Below are 18,923 nucleotides of genomic sequence, written 5' to 3' on the forward strand. Positions count from 1 at the left end.
TGTGTGAGCAAATATATTTGCTTATTTTATCCATTATAGTTGGCTCTTCTATACTTGCAGCCAAAAGCAGCCTAACTGAAATTGAGAGTTTTGTTTCTAGTACTTTAATAGCACTTTCTACTGTTGTACTCAACTGGAAGATTCTGGATATCATTCATTGCTTCGGACATATTGATTTACATGTCACTGCAGCTATGTGGAGAGGCATTACATGGTATCAAGATCATTCCTATTACCTTCACATTGCTTTGAATACAGATAATATTTTTTACCGAACTTTCAAACATGAGACCCTAGTTCCTGTCATTATTACTGTTATTGATTAGTTTAGTGTCTTCCAACAACTAAAATCAATTGCAAGTCAAAGGTAATACTATTTTATTTTTCATTTCACAAACTGTACACTAATGGGAGTTTCTTTCAAGTAATAAGAAACCAATTTCAGAGTTTGTCTACTTCTAAGTTGTATAATCTTTCATCAGTAATTATTGATTTATTTTCAGTCAGGGTTAGAAATATTTTAGAGAGTAGCTCTCAGTACAACTAACCAGTCTTACTAGTCTGTAATATTTAAACTTTCCTGATACTATTCTACACTTCCAGATGAATTGAAGTTTTTCTCTCATATTATCCCTTATATACTACATTATATTTATAAGTATACAGAGAAAGTAATAATTTTCCCTTTTGCAATAAAGAAATCCATAAACAAAATCACATAATAATTTTTTTTAGATTTAGTGATAGGCTCAATTTATTTAAGAAGAATATGTAAAACTTGCAAATATATGACATAATGTTTTCCTCTCCATTACTTTCCTTTTATTTTAAAGTATCCAAAAAATCCTATACTACTGATTTTTAGGTTATATATACATAAAATATATTTAAAAGTGTGATTATTTTATTTATGAACAATTTTTCTGGTTATATTTTGGAAATGTTTAATTCAAACACAATTAAATGACTTCAAGAGAATAATTAATATAAACACTTCCATACTTTAAGATGTTATATGAGAACTAGAATATTAGATGAATAACATGAATGTTGTTAAAAACATGATAATGTATTTAAATTTATACTTTTTTTAGTGATTGCTAGAATATTATACATCTCTCAGAATAATTTATTACATCATCTCCTACAAAATATACTCTTAAGGAAAAGTGTTTTTTTCTGTTCCATACTGCTTTACTACTCTTTAATAAGTTAGATACTAGCCTTAAAAAACAAAAACAAAAACAAAACCTATTGTAACCATATTACAATAATGCTCATATATGGAAATATTGCTATGCCTCATAACCATTTAGGCTTATTTTAAGTATATTGGCATTTTTTTCATTATTGTGCTGTTTCTATTATAAGAATTTAGTTGAGCTTAGAATATAATTAAGGGCAGGTAACTGTACTTGATTTTTTAAAAATTATCTGTTTGAAATTTCAAAATTTAAATTTCAATGCATGAACCTAGAAATAAACATTAAATTCAATATTGAAAATCATACCCCAAATACCCAAGTCCAATTGTCTTTACAAGTTAATTTTTCCAAACTATTAGGAATAACACCATTTCTCACAAACTCTTCCTAAGAATGGATAAAACATTTTCCAAATTGCTATGTAAAATTTCTGTACCAAAACCTGTCAAGAACCTTACAAGACACTAAAATTATAGACAACATCTCTATAAATGGAGATACGAATATTTTAAAGAAAACGTCAGCAAACTGAATTTGGTCATATATGATAAAAGGAAAAGAGCAAAGGAGTTTATGGCAGAAATAAGAGATATTTTATATTTGAAGGTTTATCAATGTAAGCCATCACATTAATAGAAAAAAATGAAATATTTTGTGATCGCCTAAATGCAGAAAAACAAAACGATAACAATTAACACGTTTATGATAAAAAAATTAATCTTAACAAATTAGGAATAGAATGGACTTTTTAAATCTGAAAATGTTTTTACAAAATATATCTGAGACATCATACTTCATTATGAAATACTGTAAGCTTTCCTCTTCTTGAAATGAGAATGGAACAAAAACACTCTTCATAAACCCTTTTGTTTAGCATTGTAATGGTACGATAAGATGAAAATAAGTAGACAACAACTGTCTTTATTCATGGATGGCAATATCTGCAATAAAACATCCTAAAGAATTTGTAGTTAATCTATAAAAATAAATAAGAATTTTTTACAACAGTACCAATTACAAAATTAAATATATGAAAATAATTTATCTACACTACCAACAAAAGTAGTTTCTTCAATTAGAGTAGCATTAAAATAATCAAAATCCTAAGACTATATCTAATGTAAGTCTCAAATTTTCAATGAAAAGTGTAAAAACATATTAAAAAGATTGTAAAAGTTCTCAATAAATGGGAAAATATACCATGTTTGTAGATTGAAAGATTAATTTTATAAAAATTCCAATTCTCTTCAAGTTTATCTATGGTTTCAAAAGAATTCTGTTGTTTTTTTTTTTTTAATGGGGGAGGGTTAGTTGTTTCATGGACATTAACAAGCCAATTATGACATTTATTTAGAAATATCGAGGGTTGAAAATTTTCAAGACAATTTTAGAAGGAATAGTATCTGAAAGAATTTAGCTGCCAGACATCTGGACCTATCATAAAGATAAATGAAACAGTGAGATAGTGGCACAGAGATAAACACACAAATGAAACAATTCAGCATTCAGAGAGACACATTCATATATGGTTCCTTGACATATAACAAAAAGTTACACCAAGATATATTCAAGATGTTACAGTCTTTTCAATAAATGGTATAGGGTCAAATGGATTTTCATATAAAAAATAAATTTTAACCCTTTCTTCAAAACATAAATATCATTTAGACCAATGAATTATATTTCTAAATTTGAATGGTTAGAGGAAAGAAACACATACACATAACTTCAGGAACATGAAGTAGAAAAATATTTACTAAAATGCACAAAAAAAAAACCAATAAAGAAAAACTATAAACTTGATTACATTAAAAGTAACAATTTTATGTTATCAAAAGCAGTATTAAAAGCTTGCAAATACATTGGACAGAGTGTGAAAAAGTTATGTTCTAGAGATAAGTCTAGCAATTCTCAAAATACAAATATCTAACATGTGTAAAGACTATAAAAAAACTGTAAATTAATAAGCAAAAAGTAGACAACATAACAGAGGGAAAAAAAGACAAAAGACCTGATCAGATACTTCATGTAAGAGTTTTGAAAATTTTTGATTAAAGCCACAAGAGTGGAAGTTTGAAAGGAGATAGAAAGGATAAATAAAACCTGATTTTGGATAATTAGAGGACAAAACCTCAGAAAATGATGGAAGTATTGTCCTTAGATAAGAGGAAGCAACAGCTTTGGATTATAAGAGGGATGAGGCAGGGAAGCAGAAGATGAAACTCAGTTTCTAATACTGATCTATAGATGCTGTTCAGAAAGTTCTCATTGAAGAGTTTCTCTTTTCTTTCTAATGAGAAGGATATCTTCTGATAAAAACAAGGAGCCAGAAATAGGAAAACATAGAAGTTTGAGGAGAGTGGAGATGTCACTGTGGAAAACCAAGAATTGAGCAAAACTTAGTAGAAATTATGGTCAGTCTGAAGCTGGTAGTACTGAATTAATTTACAAAATAATTGTAGAGTCAACTTGCTGTGCTTTGTGAACTCAGCTCTCAACAGAGTTTTCCCTAATTCTCACCTACTATTCTAGTTCCTTCCAACCTGTGTACCATTGTCTATTTTCTTTGAAATTTTTCTACCTAATTATCTTTAATTCTGTCAAAACTGATTTGAGCTAATTTTTTTTAAAAAAAGGTTTCTAATGGATTCTAAAATTATTTTAATTTTCCTTATACGACAAAAGGTCTAGAGATAAAGAATTGAGTTCCTCTAATAGTGCAATAATATTAAGGCTATGAGTTAGTATCTGTGCAACTTTATGACTTCTTTTATAGTCAGAAGATGAATTCTGCAGTCCCAAATGTTGTCTTCTCACTAGTGTTCTTTGCAAGATGGCAGAGAAAGAAAAACAAAAATGTTTTCCAATTATCAAAAAGAAAAAACAAAGTACATTCCCAGAGGTACACTTCCCCCTTCCCAATCTCCATATCTTAATTCATCTTCTGGTGCTGCCTCCAACTAAAAAATATTTTGGCAGTAAGAAATTGAGAGGAAAATATTCTAGATAAGTATATACAGTATTTGCTATAGCTCATCATTCAACAGCACTTTCTTGCACTATATCTGTTCATAATCTTGTCAATTTTTAAAATTTTCTTACACAATATCTGTTTGTGAGGTCATTGGTGATGAGGAGATCAAGGAATTAAACATCAAATTAAATAGCTCACTGACTGTTGGACAACACAAGACACAAAACGTTAAATAAAATTTTACTTGTTTTCTATTTTTAAAATGTAATTCTTGCACATTTTAGAAAACTAGAAGATATAAAAAAGAAAGAACTTGAAATTAAAGAGGATTTATTTATTTCCAAAAATGTATTTACTGCTCTAGACACAGTTCATATAAAAATGAGTATGTCCTATAACTCCTCAAACTGCATAGAGTTCAGGAGACAAACGTGCATGAATGTTTCCTACGTACATATACAGGAAAAGGTTTTAAGTTTCAGAAGTTTTAAACCAGGATGTCGTGTAATCTTTTTCTATCATATTTAATTAAATATCAAAAAACAATACACCACTAATATATGTAAGAAGATTCAACAGAAATATTATTCTCATAACTTTTATTTTTGTTTTTATATTGAATCTTTCAAACATAAGCAAGATATATAGAATAATAATATAATAATATAATTATGTGTCCACTTCTGAAAGACATTTCTATACTCTTTCTTAAAAAGTAATGACTATCCCCAATTTTGTACTTATAATTTCCCCTGAATGCCTTTATAATGATATTAAATAAACAATGTCTTCAAATTATTTACTTGTATTTTATGTTAGTATGATATTGTACTGTATAAATCCCCCTTCAGATTCCTTTTTATCACTTATTTATGCAAGACTTATCCATACTAATACCTAAAAAAAATAAAATCGATTTATCTTTGTGGTAGAATATATAATATTTGCTACTTCTTTAATGGGAAAATTATGTCCTGTTGATATCAGAAGTGGACATAAGATTTGTTTTAGGCAATGAAATGTAGAGGGAAGTAATGAGTATCAATAGTATGTCTTTGTGATTTCTTCTCCTCTACCACAGAGCTTAATGAACCATATAGGGACATCTCTATTTATTGCCAGAGTGCAAAAGTCGGAGAACAGAACAGAGGCTTACCTATGATGTAGTGTGAGAGAGTAATAAACTTTGTTGTAAGCCACTGGGATAAAATGTTACTATAAAATAATTTAGGTTAAGCTGACTGATATAATTTAGTTTCATTGCTATTGAATATTTGATTGTATAAATAGACCTACAATTTTTTTTTTTTTATTGCTTGCTATTAATTGAATCACCACCCCCCATCCCCAAATTCATATGTTGACGACTTTGCTCTAGGGTGACAGTATTTAGAGATGGACCCTTTAAAAAAGTAATTAAAGTTAAATGAGGTCATGAGGATTGAGCTCTGATCCAATAGTTCTGGTGTCCTTATAGAAGAGGAAGAGACTCCAGGGATGAGCACACACAAAGAAAAGGCCATGTGAGGACACAGTGAGAGGCAGCTATCTACAAAACAAGGAGAAAGAAGCCTCAGGAGAAACAAAACATGCTCATACTTTGATCTTAGACTTTCAAAACTGTGAGAAAATTAAATTCTGCTGTTTAACTCACCCAGTCTGTGTTGTTTTATTATTGTGATTTTAAGAATTATTTTCTAGGACAAATATACTGTTCATATTTCTTTGTGTACAAATTTGAGACCCTACTACATAAACTAGGAGTAAAAAACTAGATCAATATAAGCCATATTTTCCACCTGGATTTTGATGAATTGGCTTTGATTTTTTATACTTTTACTAGATTATATGAGAACTTTCATGTTTCACACCATTATCACTACTTGGGGTATGGTTAGCACTTCACAAATATGTTGTCACTTCCTGATTTTAGTTAAGCTCATTGAGGGTAGCAAATATGCCCAAAATTATTTCATTTCTATTAACATAAATGTAATAACATTTCTAGTAAATACTTTCTATTCTATGAGGATGGTATTAACATACTATTATTGTCAAACTAAATAAGAGAAAACATAATAACAAAATAGTTTGAACAACTCTCAGATTACCTGTTTAAACAAGTTAAGCCTGAGCATTTTGTACTTTGACTCCGAATGTATCTGTTGAAGAGATAAAACATTTACTTCATGTATTTAATAAAAATTTTTACCCTTGATCACCAATATAAATATCTTATCTTCTGAATACTAGACATGTACTTGCTATTCTATTCAAAGTAGTCATTTTGAGGTAAAAGCTAAATAAACTGATTTTACATGATATTCACTAGGAATAATTTGTTTGCTCTTTTTATGTACAAGGTTACTTTAGAAAGACTGTTGAAAACATGAGTCAAAAAGTATAATTTAAGTAGTTTTATTACAGAGGCCGTGGAATAGTCTAAACAAGAAAAATCTTATTTCTAATATTTTTATTAGAAACCATCAAATGCAATAATAATTCCCCAAAGTAAATCAGGTAATTTGTACTTTCTCATCATCATGCTGGTTTGATACTTTGTGACCCAAAAGTGTATACTCCTGAACATCTGGTGCAATTATATGTCTGTGTCTTCCTATTATTTAGGGTGAACAAAAAGATCTGAACTAGGGTATTGGGCAAGCAAAAAAAGTGATTTTCAATACATAATATGTGACAAGCACAAATATATAATTTAATTCACAGAATGTTTGATAATAATTTATGGTAGCATTTCCTTCAGAGAAATAAAAGAAAAAAATTACAGTTCTTTTCCAAACAGAGGATACTTTATATAATTCTGGATAACTAATGTATGCTTTCTAAAATTAGCATAGCTCTGAAAACATAAACTGGAGAATTGCAACCAGTTAACATCTACATATCGAAAAATAGCAGTGAAGTATAATTAAGCTGAAATAATTCAGTGGTTATAAAAATCTCAAGTCAAAATTTACCTTCTGGTTTCACACTTAACAATTATTTATGATCAGTACTAAACCTATGAAATATAGCATCAGAAATAGAAATAGCACAGGACATTTTACTATTACTAATAGGCATAACTTCAATGTGTAATACAATCAAGGATAAAATTGCTGACAGCCAGGAAAAAGGAACCCATTAAGCAACGTGAGGAGATTCCAATGGAAATGCACACCAATTAATCCTAATAAAATCCATGCGATGGTGATGCAATAAAAAGTGATATACCCTTAATGCGACTGAAAAGAAAGAAAATTTATAGCCTACAGTTTATTAAGATTCCTGAGGAGTCCAAATACAGGTGAAAAAGAAAAAGAAAAAATATCAAAAGAACAATGAGAATGTATGCTAACTTCATATCTATATATTATTTTTATCTCGACTAATATGTGTGTTACTTTTAATTTACTTTGATGCAAAAAAGTCATAATTACTAGCTTTTCCCACCTCAACTGAAACAAATAAAAAAATATATTTTCACAATATTGCATAATTATGCTAAAATTGTTACTAAAAAATCTGTAATCTAATAATTACTGAGCACACAAAACATTCTAAATATTTTCTAAAGAAATAAAATAAAGTATAACCACTGACTGTGTCCTCGAAGCCTTGGCAGTATAGTTAGCAACATAAAATGTGTAAATATTTACAAATTTTTTCTATACAATAAAGTATACAACAAAGTACAATAAAGTATAGACTATAAATATTTTTCTAAGTCTTCTTAAAAGTAACTGGAGTTAATTTACTAGGGTTTTGATAATCAGGATTATAGAATAATTTTTATATAGGAGAAAGAGGATAGAGTAATCATTTAAGAAACTTTCAGATCATGTACATTTGAAGGGAAGCACCATGAACTAGATTGGTGAGAATGTCTGGAATGAATAAGATTCGATTTAACTAAAAGAAGAATGAATTGAATTTCTTAGTAAAAATCTTTGTGGGTAAATACTATAATGAAAGATAATTTTGTGTTTTTAAAAAGTATATACAAATAAAAAGGGTTTAAGATGATTCAGTCAACAACTAATTTCTCTCTCAATTCTCAAAATTAAAACTAATATTGAAAATTTAACAAAATTTAGATATTTCAGCTCAATATGGCAGAGTAGGTAAGTGCTGTGCTTGCTTCCTTTCACAACCATAACAAAAAGTACAACTAAACTACAGAACAGCCATTGCTGGGAGTCACCTGAGTCTAACTGAACAGAGGTCATATAACTGTGGACAAACAGAAGAGGACATTTGAGACAGGAAGGAGGCGTGAAGATGTGGAACAAGCTGGTCCCCAACTTGCATGTGGTAGTGGAAAATCAAGAGGGATATCTCTCAGCCCAGGTCTCCCTCAGAGGAGAGATCACAGTCCTACACCAGGCTCCCCAGCCAAGGTTTCCAGTGCTGGGAAGAAAAATCCCCATAACTTCTGGCTCTGAAAACCAGCAGAGACTTTGGCTGAGTGAGACAGAGGGCAGCAGGAGTCATAGATATTGCTCTTTAGGGAGCCACGGTAGACTTACTTGTTGATGTACTCACTCACTCTTAGTTTCAGCACTTGAGCAGCAGTTCAAAAAGTGCCAGGGACATAAATGGAGGAATTGGTTCATCTAGCTTCATGGCGAGGGGTGGAGGGGCAGCTTTCTCCCAGACAGAAGTTCTGGCAGAATCCATTGTTCCTTTGTTGAGCCCTCCTTCTCCCAGTGAGTAGATGCAGTTGGATACCATATCTGTGTCTCCATCAACCTGGCTAACATTGGTTGCATCACCCTGGTAATTACCTGAGACTCCACGCCACCCAAACTGTGGGGACACCCGAGCTTCCTCCAGCGGTTTTTCCAAGACAAATGGCTTGTCTTGCCTCATGCTGTGCCTTTCCCAAAATCTCTAAAAGGTTAACAAAACCCAAACAAACAGCATCTGGCCTCAGCATGCCCCATACATCTTGCTGAGTGGCTCCAAACTGAGTACTAGTGGTAGACAGTCTCAGTTCACAGCTTGGCCTCTTGAGGCACCACCGAGCTCATCACAGGTGGTAGCCATCTGCAGATTGCTTTGTGACTCTTGCCAGGTGTCTTCAGGCAGGACACAGGCTGTACTAAACTTGGGCTGCAGTGAGACTGCTACCAGGAGGCTTGGGGCCAGCACACTTGATTGCTGGCTTCTGACCAAGCCAGAGTCTCATCAGAGAACGCACCCAAACAGCAGATTGGGCAGGTGCCAGAGCCCTTCTAAAGTGAATCCTGCTCTGTAAGGTCAGCCCCTCACCAGCCAGTTCTCACAACTAAACAGCCCAAGTGTCAATCCTTCCCAATGATGTGCAACTAGCATCCAAGACTAAACCGCAACAGGAGGGCACACATACCCCATACAAGGGACACAGCAGAAGCACCCAGCTCAGGTGACCAGGGAAGACTGCACCACTGGGCCCCATGGGATATCTATTTCATAAGGTCACTCTAAGAGTAAGATACCTAGCAGCCTTACCTAATACATAGAATAAAACACAGAAAGACAGTCAAAATAGAGAGACAAGAAAACATGTCCCAAATGAACAGCTCCAGAAAAAGAACTAAACCAAATGGAGACAAGCAATCCACCTGATGCAGAGTTCAAAACACTAGTTATAAGGATGCTCAATGAACTTAGGAGAAGAGTAGATAAACTCAGTGAGGAGTTTAGCAAAGAGATAGATGGCAAAAATGGAGATAAAAAAAAAAAAAACATAAAAAAGAACCAGTCATAAATGAAAAATTCATTAGAGGGAATCAGCAGTTGATTAAAGGAAGCAGAAGATGGAATCAGTGATTTACACAACAAGGTAGCAGAAAACACCCAATCAGAATTGCAACAATAATAAAAAAATCCAACAAAATGAGAATAGTTTAAGGAGCCTCTGGGTCAATATCAAGCACACTAACATTCATATCTTAGGGTACCAGGAGGATAAGAGAGACAGCAAGGAATTGAAAACCTATTTAAAGAAATAATGATGAAAAACTTTCCTAACCTGGCGAAGAAAATAAACATACAAGTCCAGGAAGCACAAACCAGATAATCTAAAAGGACTATATTACCATATAAAAGCAGAGCATTTATTCAAGACTTCAGATTAAAATACTGGCTGATAATTACTTAAATTGCATGAGTTATGCAGAGGTACATTCAGATAGGCCTAAATTCTGATCTCATTTCTACTACTTATGTCATATGGTCGTAATCAGGCTTAAATTAGATAATATAAGTAAAGTATCTAGAACCTATTGCTACAAATAATAAGATTCTCTCATATGCTATTTAATGGCTTGATAATCAATAGATACTTTGTACACAGCACTTTGTGGTATACTAGGAAAGCATACGACATAATTCTTGCCCTTAAGGAGTTTACAGTAAAGATCAGCAGTTAAAAAAAAAGAGAGAGAGAGAGAGAATAGGTGACATATATATACAATGGTATATTTCTCAGCCATGAAAAATGAAATCGTGCCATCTACAGCATGGATGAACCTAAATGGTATTGCACTGAGTAGAGTAAGTCAGAGACAAATGCCACATGATTTCACTTACATGTAAAATTTAAAGACCCAAAATAACAAACAGAAACAAACACATAGATACAGAGAACCTTTTGATGGTTGCCAGATGGAGTGAGGTTTGAGGGGTGAGTGAAAAGGGGGAAGATATTAATAAGTACAAATTGATAGTTACAGAAGTCATGGGGATGTAAAGTACAGCATAGGGAATATAGTAAATAATATTATAATAACTATATATGGTGTTGGATGAGTACTAGGTTAATTAGGATTATCACTTTGTAAATAATATGTCTAATTACCACATAATATACCTGAAACTAACATAATATATGCCAACTGTAATAAAAAAATAAAAATATATATATTTTAAAAATAACAAAAGGAAAATTTAACAAACTTTAATCAACTCATCAGTCTAGGAAATTCTTCCTTTGAAAATATATTTGATTAAAATTATATTCAGTACTAAGTCTTAAAATGCCCAAAAGCTTTTGAGAAGTTGAGAAAGGATATCACAACAAAGGCCATGGCTAGAGATTCCAATTTGGAAGTTATACATAAAAAAAATAATAGAGGAATAGATACAGGTAAAGTCATGCCGAGGGTTAAAGTTGCCCAAGGGAAAACAGACTTCAGACATATCAAGGTCTTCAATTAGATCTGAGGTCATCAATAACTTTTTACATAGTAATTTCAGTGGTCCAGAGAGGCTGTGAAGAAGATCACCAAAAGCATAAACTGAGGACCTAGCGCATTGCTTGAATCAACATTTTGAAACCTCATTTAGAAGAAAAGGAAAAACATGGAATATGTTTAGCAAATGAGTTTTGAAGAAGTTTGTTCATTTTTCAGAAATGTCTGAGCATAAATATAATTCCATTTATTTGTAAATAAACATTAAATAGGCTTTTTCAAGTCATGGTCACTAGTAGGTATTAAATCACATATCCTTGATAATAGAAGTATTTCAGTTAGAAATTGTTTCACCATCTACTTTTCTTATATCTCTTATTTGATTTCCCCATAAAACATAACTCCAGGAGGTAGGGTTTTGTCTGTTCACATCATCATTATATCCCCAGTGATGAGCTCATGTAGGCACAAATAGATATTTTTTTGAGTAAATGAATTATAAATCCTATGATATGTTCACAATGACACAGTGTTTCTACTTTCCCATGTTATTTTTAAATATCTCTATAACAGGCATGTTATAAGAAAAAAATAATGATATAATTCCAATACCATTAAAATCATTTGTGTATTTCCTTCAAGGCTTTTATGTTATTATATATATAAAGTTTGGTATAATTTCTCTGTGAGTCAGTGAGATTGTACTAGGTTTTGATGAGGTACTAGACAACCAAAAAATACCAACAAGTTCAACAAGTTAACATGGTCAAATTTTATATATCACTGATGCTGTATGGGGTGTGGTTGTGTCTGTGTGTGTCTCTGTCTATGGCAGGATGGTTCTTATTGTTGTCACTGAGGCTGATGGAAGCTTCATATCAACACGTAGTAGAGGTCTTTGTAGCAGAGGAGAGGGGATATAGTAACTCACTTAATGATTTTTAAACCTCCCACTTGTAAGTGACACAACGTAATGCTGGTAAGTTATTCAGTTCAGATTTCATTTACCAAAGCAAGGTTGTGGCCAGTGACCACCTTAATTAAAGAAAAAGGGAGGGAGAAAGTGCAAATCTACCATTTGTCTGAAATATAAAGAACCGAAATTATTTAATAAGCAGTAATATTGACTACCTAGCATTTTTAGTTCACTGCTTATGGAATCTGTCTTAACATAGTGGAATTTGTCCTAACATAGAAAGCAGAAAGAAAATTGGGTTGGTATTACACAAACGTGATTGAAAAGTACAAAAGTGAAAATGTTAACATCAGGGCAATCTTAAAAATATAATTTACAAAAATATTATAACTGGAATCATTAATTATAAATTGAGAGACTAAAAGGAATTAAATAGCAAAGGTATAATATTCAATTTCAATGTAGTATGTGCCATAATAGTGAATAATATTAAACGATAAGTTAATGGTTGAAAATTCTAATTATAAATGTGGTAATAATAATGATGCTGGAGGAATACCCTTTAAAATATGCAAAAACACTAAAATTTTTCTGAAGACTCACATGTAAAACAAGAAGACATAATATAGTTGGCAGCTGAGGCTGCACTGTTTTATTTCAGTAGGTACACTATGATTATAGTTAAAAAGATCTATATCTGAGTTCTAAGAAACAAAAAATCATTTAAAGTATTTGCTTATTTTAGTTTTAATGTAACACTTTTTTTAATGCTCTAGTGTTGTTTGTCATAAAACATATATTGGAAGAAAAATGTTTTTCTAAAAATGTTTTCATATTTTGGAAAGAGGATAATCTGTTCCGAGGGTTTTCAGGAAAAAGTAATTATCAATTCAAATGAGTAAACATAAAAGGTCAATTACGTCTTAGATCAAGCTGAAAATTATATACTATCATTATCTTCTTCAGATCTCTGCCTCTATTTTAGTATTTTATTTTATCTTTACAAATATTAAAGCATAGAGCTTCAGTGATTTGTCTAGAAATTGTGATAAACAGGAGGTTTTTATTTTTTTTTTTTAGGTCAGTCATCATTCAAATAAAGAATTATGTTGAAATAACCTACATGTCTTTGCAGTTTTATGACTTTAGGTAACGATCATAGTAACTTAAAATCTTATATATTTTCTAATTTAATTGATTTAAAATAGTGTTTCTCTGCATTATATTGAGTTAGACATAGAATTCAGTTAACATATCCTTTTCTTTTTTCTCCCTTATTTTCCTCTCACAGATTTAGCAGATAAATGTTTCAAATTCCAACTTTCAGTGAATATTTTATTATATGGCTTTCATAACATATGTTCTAATGCAATTTTTAAAGAAATTGGAATTGAATCCAGTTGCTCTACTATCATGTGTATACATTTTTTATAATCTGAGCTATCATTATTCTTATTTATTAAAGACAATTCAAAATCTTCAAATGATTAAAAAATATTTAAGGGAAATGGCTAATTACATAGTATAATAAAAATACTATTCAACAGTTAAGGTTCTTAATATTTTTGACATGATGAATTTCTTAAAGTAGTCAAAGAGAATCAATTATAGAATTTTAAAACTATAGAAACAAATTATATTATTACTAATTAGTTTATGTAAAATTTTTGTAAGATATTCTGAATAAATTAATAAAGAGAAGATAGTGATCTTCATTATAATACACTTATTTAAAATGATCAGCAGTGAGATTATGAGAGGGTTACAAATTATTTCTTATCTTAAATAAAATTACATTTTATTTTCCACCTATCCAATACAATAATCCATCTGTCTGATTTTGTGTAGAAAATTCAAGTCTAGATTTCATATCCAAACAAGGAATACACTGAATTAAATAGATGTTTTGGGTTTTATTTCTTGCCATATGCTAGTCTGTTATTTTATTAATCATCCTTATACATATGAAAGATTTGCCTTCAAGATATACTTATACACTTTATTTGTGAACACCAATACAATGAGCTGAAAAAAATTGTTTTTTGACAATATTATTCTGAAAAAAAAAACATACTATAAGCTAATTCAATTGTTTCTGGAAAGTTCCTTTTTCCCTGACTTCCATAAATATTGCAAGTTTATATTTATTAATAAATCATATTGAAATCATAAGATATAATGGAGACTTAGCTACAAGTTAAAACATACTTTTTCATTTATATATAGAATATTTTAATAATAGATTCCTAGTGATGTTAGGATGATTATACTGAATGATATATCTTTGAAAGTTATAAAAAGGCATACATGTTAAATTATGATCATCCATAATGTAATAATTACCTGAAATTTATGATTCATCATAGCCGTTCCTACCAGACATATGAGTAAGATAATAATCTGTGCTTAGATGGTTACCAGGAAATAATCAGTTATTAATTCAAATGGTAAACACAAAAGATAAATTATAGGTCAAAAGTAAAAATAAAACATCATTAAAATCATTTCTTCTCTTGATTTTTTATGCTATTGCTCTAAATTTAACACCAGTTTGATAGATGGTTTCAAGAGGCTGATCCTTTTATTTGTATTTTTTTTCTGAGTTAGTTCTTGAATTATTCCCACAATTATTTAAAAAATATATAATAGGTCTATGTTAGATTTTGTTCATCTTCTCTAACACTGTAATTGGCAAGTTGTCAGAGAAAATATTAGTCTCCCCATCTTTAATAACATTGCCCAGATAGCATTCTTATGACTCTGGTAGCTTTCAAGTATGTTGCATGATGTTTTCTCTATAGGATTTTGGTAAGAATGATGATTGAAAAGAGTTCGATGTAAGAAAATGTAGACCTCCTAAGAACATGCATAAAGCAGCAGGGAAGAGAGGGAATATGAAATTCTCTATGGCTACCCAATCCTGCCAGATTACTCTAGCTGAGGGCCCTGTGGTGACATCCTAGTAAGACTGCTTTGGTGGCATGTACCCCAGATCAACTGCCAGCCCTGACTTGGAACCCATTCAACTTTTTAACAACACCGATCATTCCTACCTCTTTGCAATTAGAGAAGTAAAAAAGGCCCCAAAACAGGTGGTGGGTAGCTGGAACTATAAAATTGCATATTCGATTGTGCAAAATAATTGTTCCAAAGAGGATTTTCTGTTCTTAATTCCAGACTGCAAGTCCCTTCTCAATAGTGATATCAGCAAATGTACAGATAATACATACATGGATCTTCAGCTAATAATTTCTTCCTTCTCACAGAAATGTGTCCTTTATCCAGGTGAGGATTTTGAACCAACACCTACCAGAATTTTCCCTGGCTGCCTCACAGATCTACCTGTTGACAGTCCAGAACTGGATGCCCCCCTTACTCATTCCATTGCAAAATTTAATGCAGAAAATAATGGAACTTTCTATTTCAAGACTGACACGGTAAAGAGTGCAACAGTACAGATGGTAACTAGAACAAAGTTTTCTAGTGAGTTCTTGGCCAGGGAAACCATGAAAAGTAATGAAAAGCTGACCAAAAGATGTGAGACCAATAAACTTGGACAAATTCTAGGCTGAAATGTTGATGTTTATGTGGTACCTTGGGAGAAAAATATTTACCCTACTATCAACTGTTGATCACTAGGAAAGACCTCAATGCTGAAAAGCCTCCATGTTTTTTACTTTCTGATCAGTACACATAAAGAAAATAAAATAATAAAAAAAAACAACTGTAAGCCCACTCCATAGTCTCACGGTATTTGTACAAGATGAAGAGCAGAATTCAGAAAAAGAACAAGGACCTACTCATGCACATGTCTGGGCCATGAAAAGCAAATAAAACATGGCCTTGGTCATGGTCATAAACATGAGCATGGCCAAAGCCATGGACACCACAGGGGACATGGCCTTTGCCATGAACTTTGAAAGCAACATAGCCTCCAAAAGCAACATGACCTTGGCCATGGCCATCAACAGCAACATGGCCATGGAAATGGATATCAACAGGAACTTGACTATGGTCTTAAACACCAAAGGATGCATGGTCTTGGCCATGAACCTCAAAGGAAACATGGCTTAGCACATGGACGTAAACATGAACATCATCATGGTCATGGCCATGAAAAACATAAAAATAAAGAAAAAAAAAAACAGTGAAAACCACAGTGGTTGGAGAACACAGCTTTTGGCAAGTTCTTCTGAAGATAGTACTAAATCTTCTGCACAGACACAAGAGAAGACAGAAGGGCCAATACTCCTCCCTTCCCTAGCCAGCCAGGTATATCAATTATTTCAAACTTCCAGAATTCAGATCTCATTGTAACTATGATGACTAATGCACCACCAACTTCCACAGAGAATGATGATGCCTGGATCCCTGATATCCATATACCCTTTATTTACCTGATATCTGATTTTCCAGAAACCTCCTGCAAATGTCCTTGATGCCTGCGAAAACCAGTTAATGAAATGAATCCAATGATGGAAATGAAGAAAATTCATGATTTTGTTCTCTTTGATACTTTCTATTAATTTATGCAGCCATGGGTGTTTAATACTTCATCATGCCCTCTCTCCATTGTCAAAATATCCTGATACAATGTACCAAAACCCATGAAGCTTCAGAATAGCCTAGAGAGAAATGGTGAAACTCCCAATGGAGCACCATCAATTTCTATGGATGACATAAAACTGTGTATAGAATTCTAAATACTTTGAGTTTTCCTCACAATTTTTCTTAACTAGTATAGAACATGGACAAACAAATGTGCCTTGTAGCACAGTTTCATACATAGATTCTTAACAATCTGAATACTCTGAATAAACTATGACATCTGGCCCCTGAACACATGTGTAAATAAAGGAAGTCAAGAGACTGAATGTTTAACTTCTCGATGGAAGAAAAATAATAATAAAAACAACCAGAGATCAAAAAAGGACAAGAAAAACAAATTGGCCAAAGGGAAGGTGTGGGAAATATATTAATCAATTTTTGGTTTCCAAAATGGGCTAGTTATATCAAATAGTTACTCCCACTTGACAAAGGTATTCTGATAATTCTTCCTCAGTAAGAGTGTTTCTCATAAATCAATAATCTCTGTTTATTAACTATTTGCAACAAGGCTTTCAAATAAGAGTGTTCTGTTTGTTTCTTTCTTGCTGAGACCAGAATGAGTAATCCTTAGTTTTTAGAAGCTCTGAGTTTAATGGCAAGAGGAAAAGAGAAGACGTAGTATAGAGGCAGGCTTGTGAAGGAAATCTTTTTTTTATAATAGATAGGGACTACCAGAAGAGGTGATGCAAATTTTGTTCATAAATTTTATGAGGAAACTCCTCTCTAGCCACACTTTATCATCGCATCATCTTTTTGGTACAATATTGAAAAATGCTAATTTTTGCAAAAAAGAACAATATGATTATCTTTAATTGCTTCCAATGTGAAGGAGGCACACATTTGTTTTGCCTAGGAAAACAAGATAGGGCTTTAAACAGCTACACTCACCTGTGGATGCATGTGTCACTGCTACTTCAATTTATTGGATGTATTTGAGCCTCTGAGATTTTATTTAATTTCAAATACTTTTAAATAAAGAACAATGATGTCAGGAAGAAATGTTAATATATGTTATATCACAAAAATAACAGATTTTTAGTAATACACTATTTTAAGAAAACTAAGGTCAGTATAAAAGACCAAAAACTAACATTACTATTAAAATTCTTTGAACAAAAAATTATTTTTATTTTTATTATAAATGTAATAAACTGAAGTTTAAACGGGCAAGAAATGTGTTTAATATGAAACAGGTAGAAGGTAGTAAAGTATTTTAACTTTCTCTAGTGTCTCTAAATCTTGTTTTCTTCAATATTATCTATTCTAACTTCAGTGTATGAGAATTTTTTCTGCAACAAGCTTTCAGCTATTTAAAGTCCAAAATTCAAAATAAAATAAAATCCGAAATCCTATCAGTCAGTTGTATCAATACAATATTAATATAATCAAAGTTATAGCAATAATTTTTTTTAATATTTAAAGTGATTGGTTCAATTATAAAATCTACGTATAATTTTCTTTAAACATTTCAACTTCTTTTATTATTGCTATTTTAAAAGTTTTTCTGAGAACATTTTTAATTTTTATGTAGCATTTTATATGACTTTTGGACTACGATAAGGGATTTTCAAACCATTTTTGCTTTCATAACCCCTTAAATAGTGTTTAAATACACTCTACTTGACACATTTTTACATTAATAGCATATTTTTATTATAGTTTAAAATAGTTGCAAAGGCTTTACTTTTGGCATACTACAGAAATGGATAAAGTGTCATATTCATTTTAAAGATATCCAATAGTATCTAATTATTTTTGTATCTAATATTTTTGTAGAAAAAAATAAATCAAGATCTAGAGAACTATGCTAATTTAAAAATATAGGATTATCTGAGATTTTGTTTTGTTTTTTATTTCCCTTTTTGAGCACCACAGATATACTGATTTATGGAGGGTCAGCAAATAACTAAAGAGTTTAGTAGATTTTCTGTTCTATTTAGATGGAGTCAAAGCTACAGTTGTTTTGTATATACATACATATATCTCCCACTTTTAATAAGTAGGCAGCGGATATTCAATTTGCATTTGTAGTTACAGTAAGC

At 31.4% G+C, this 18,923-nt stretch overlaps 1 pseudogene; it reads left to right on the forward strand.

The window, feature by feature from the left end:
• Positions 1-15,137: 15,137 nt before the first annotated feature.
• Positions 15,138-15,905, forward strand: LOC107515626 (annotated as a pseudogene).
• Positions 15,906-18,923: the final 3,018 nt, after the last annotated feature.

Source organism: Rousettus aegyptiacus, unplaced genomic scaffold, assembly GCF_014176215.1.
Source record: "Rousettus aegyptiacus isolate mRouAeg1 unplaced genomic scaffold, mRouAeg1.p scaffold_m13_p_3, whole genome shotgun sequence".
NCBI lineage: Eukaryota > Metazoa > Chordata > Mammalia > Chiroptera > Pteropodidae > Rousettus > Rousettus aegyptiacus.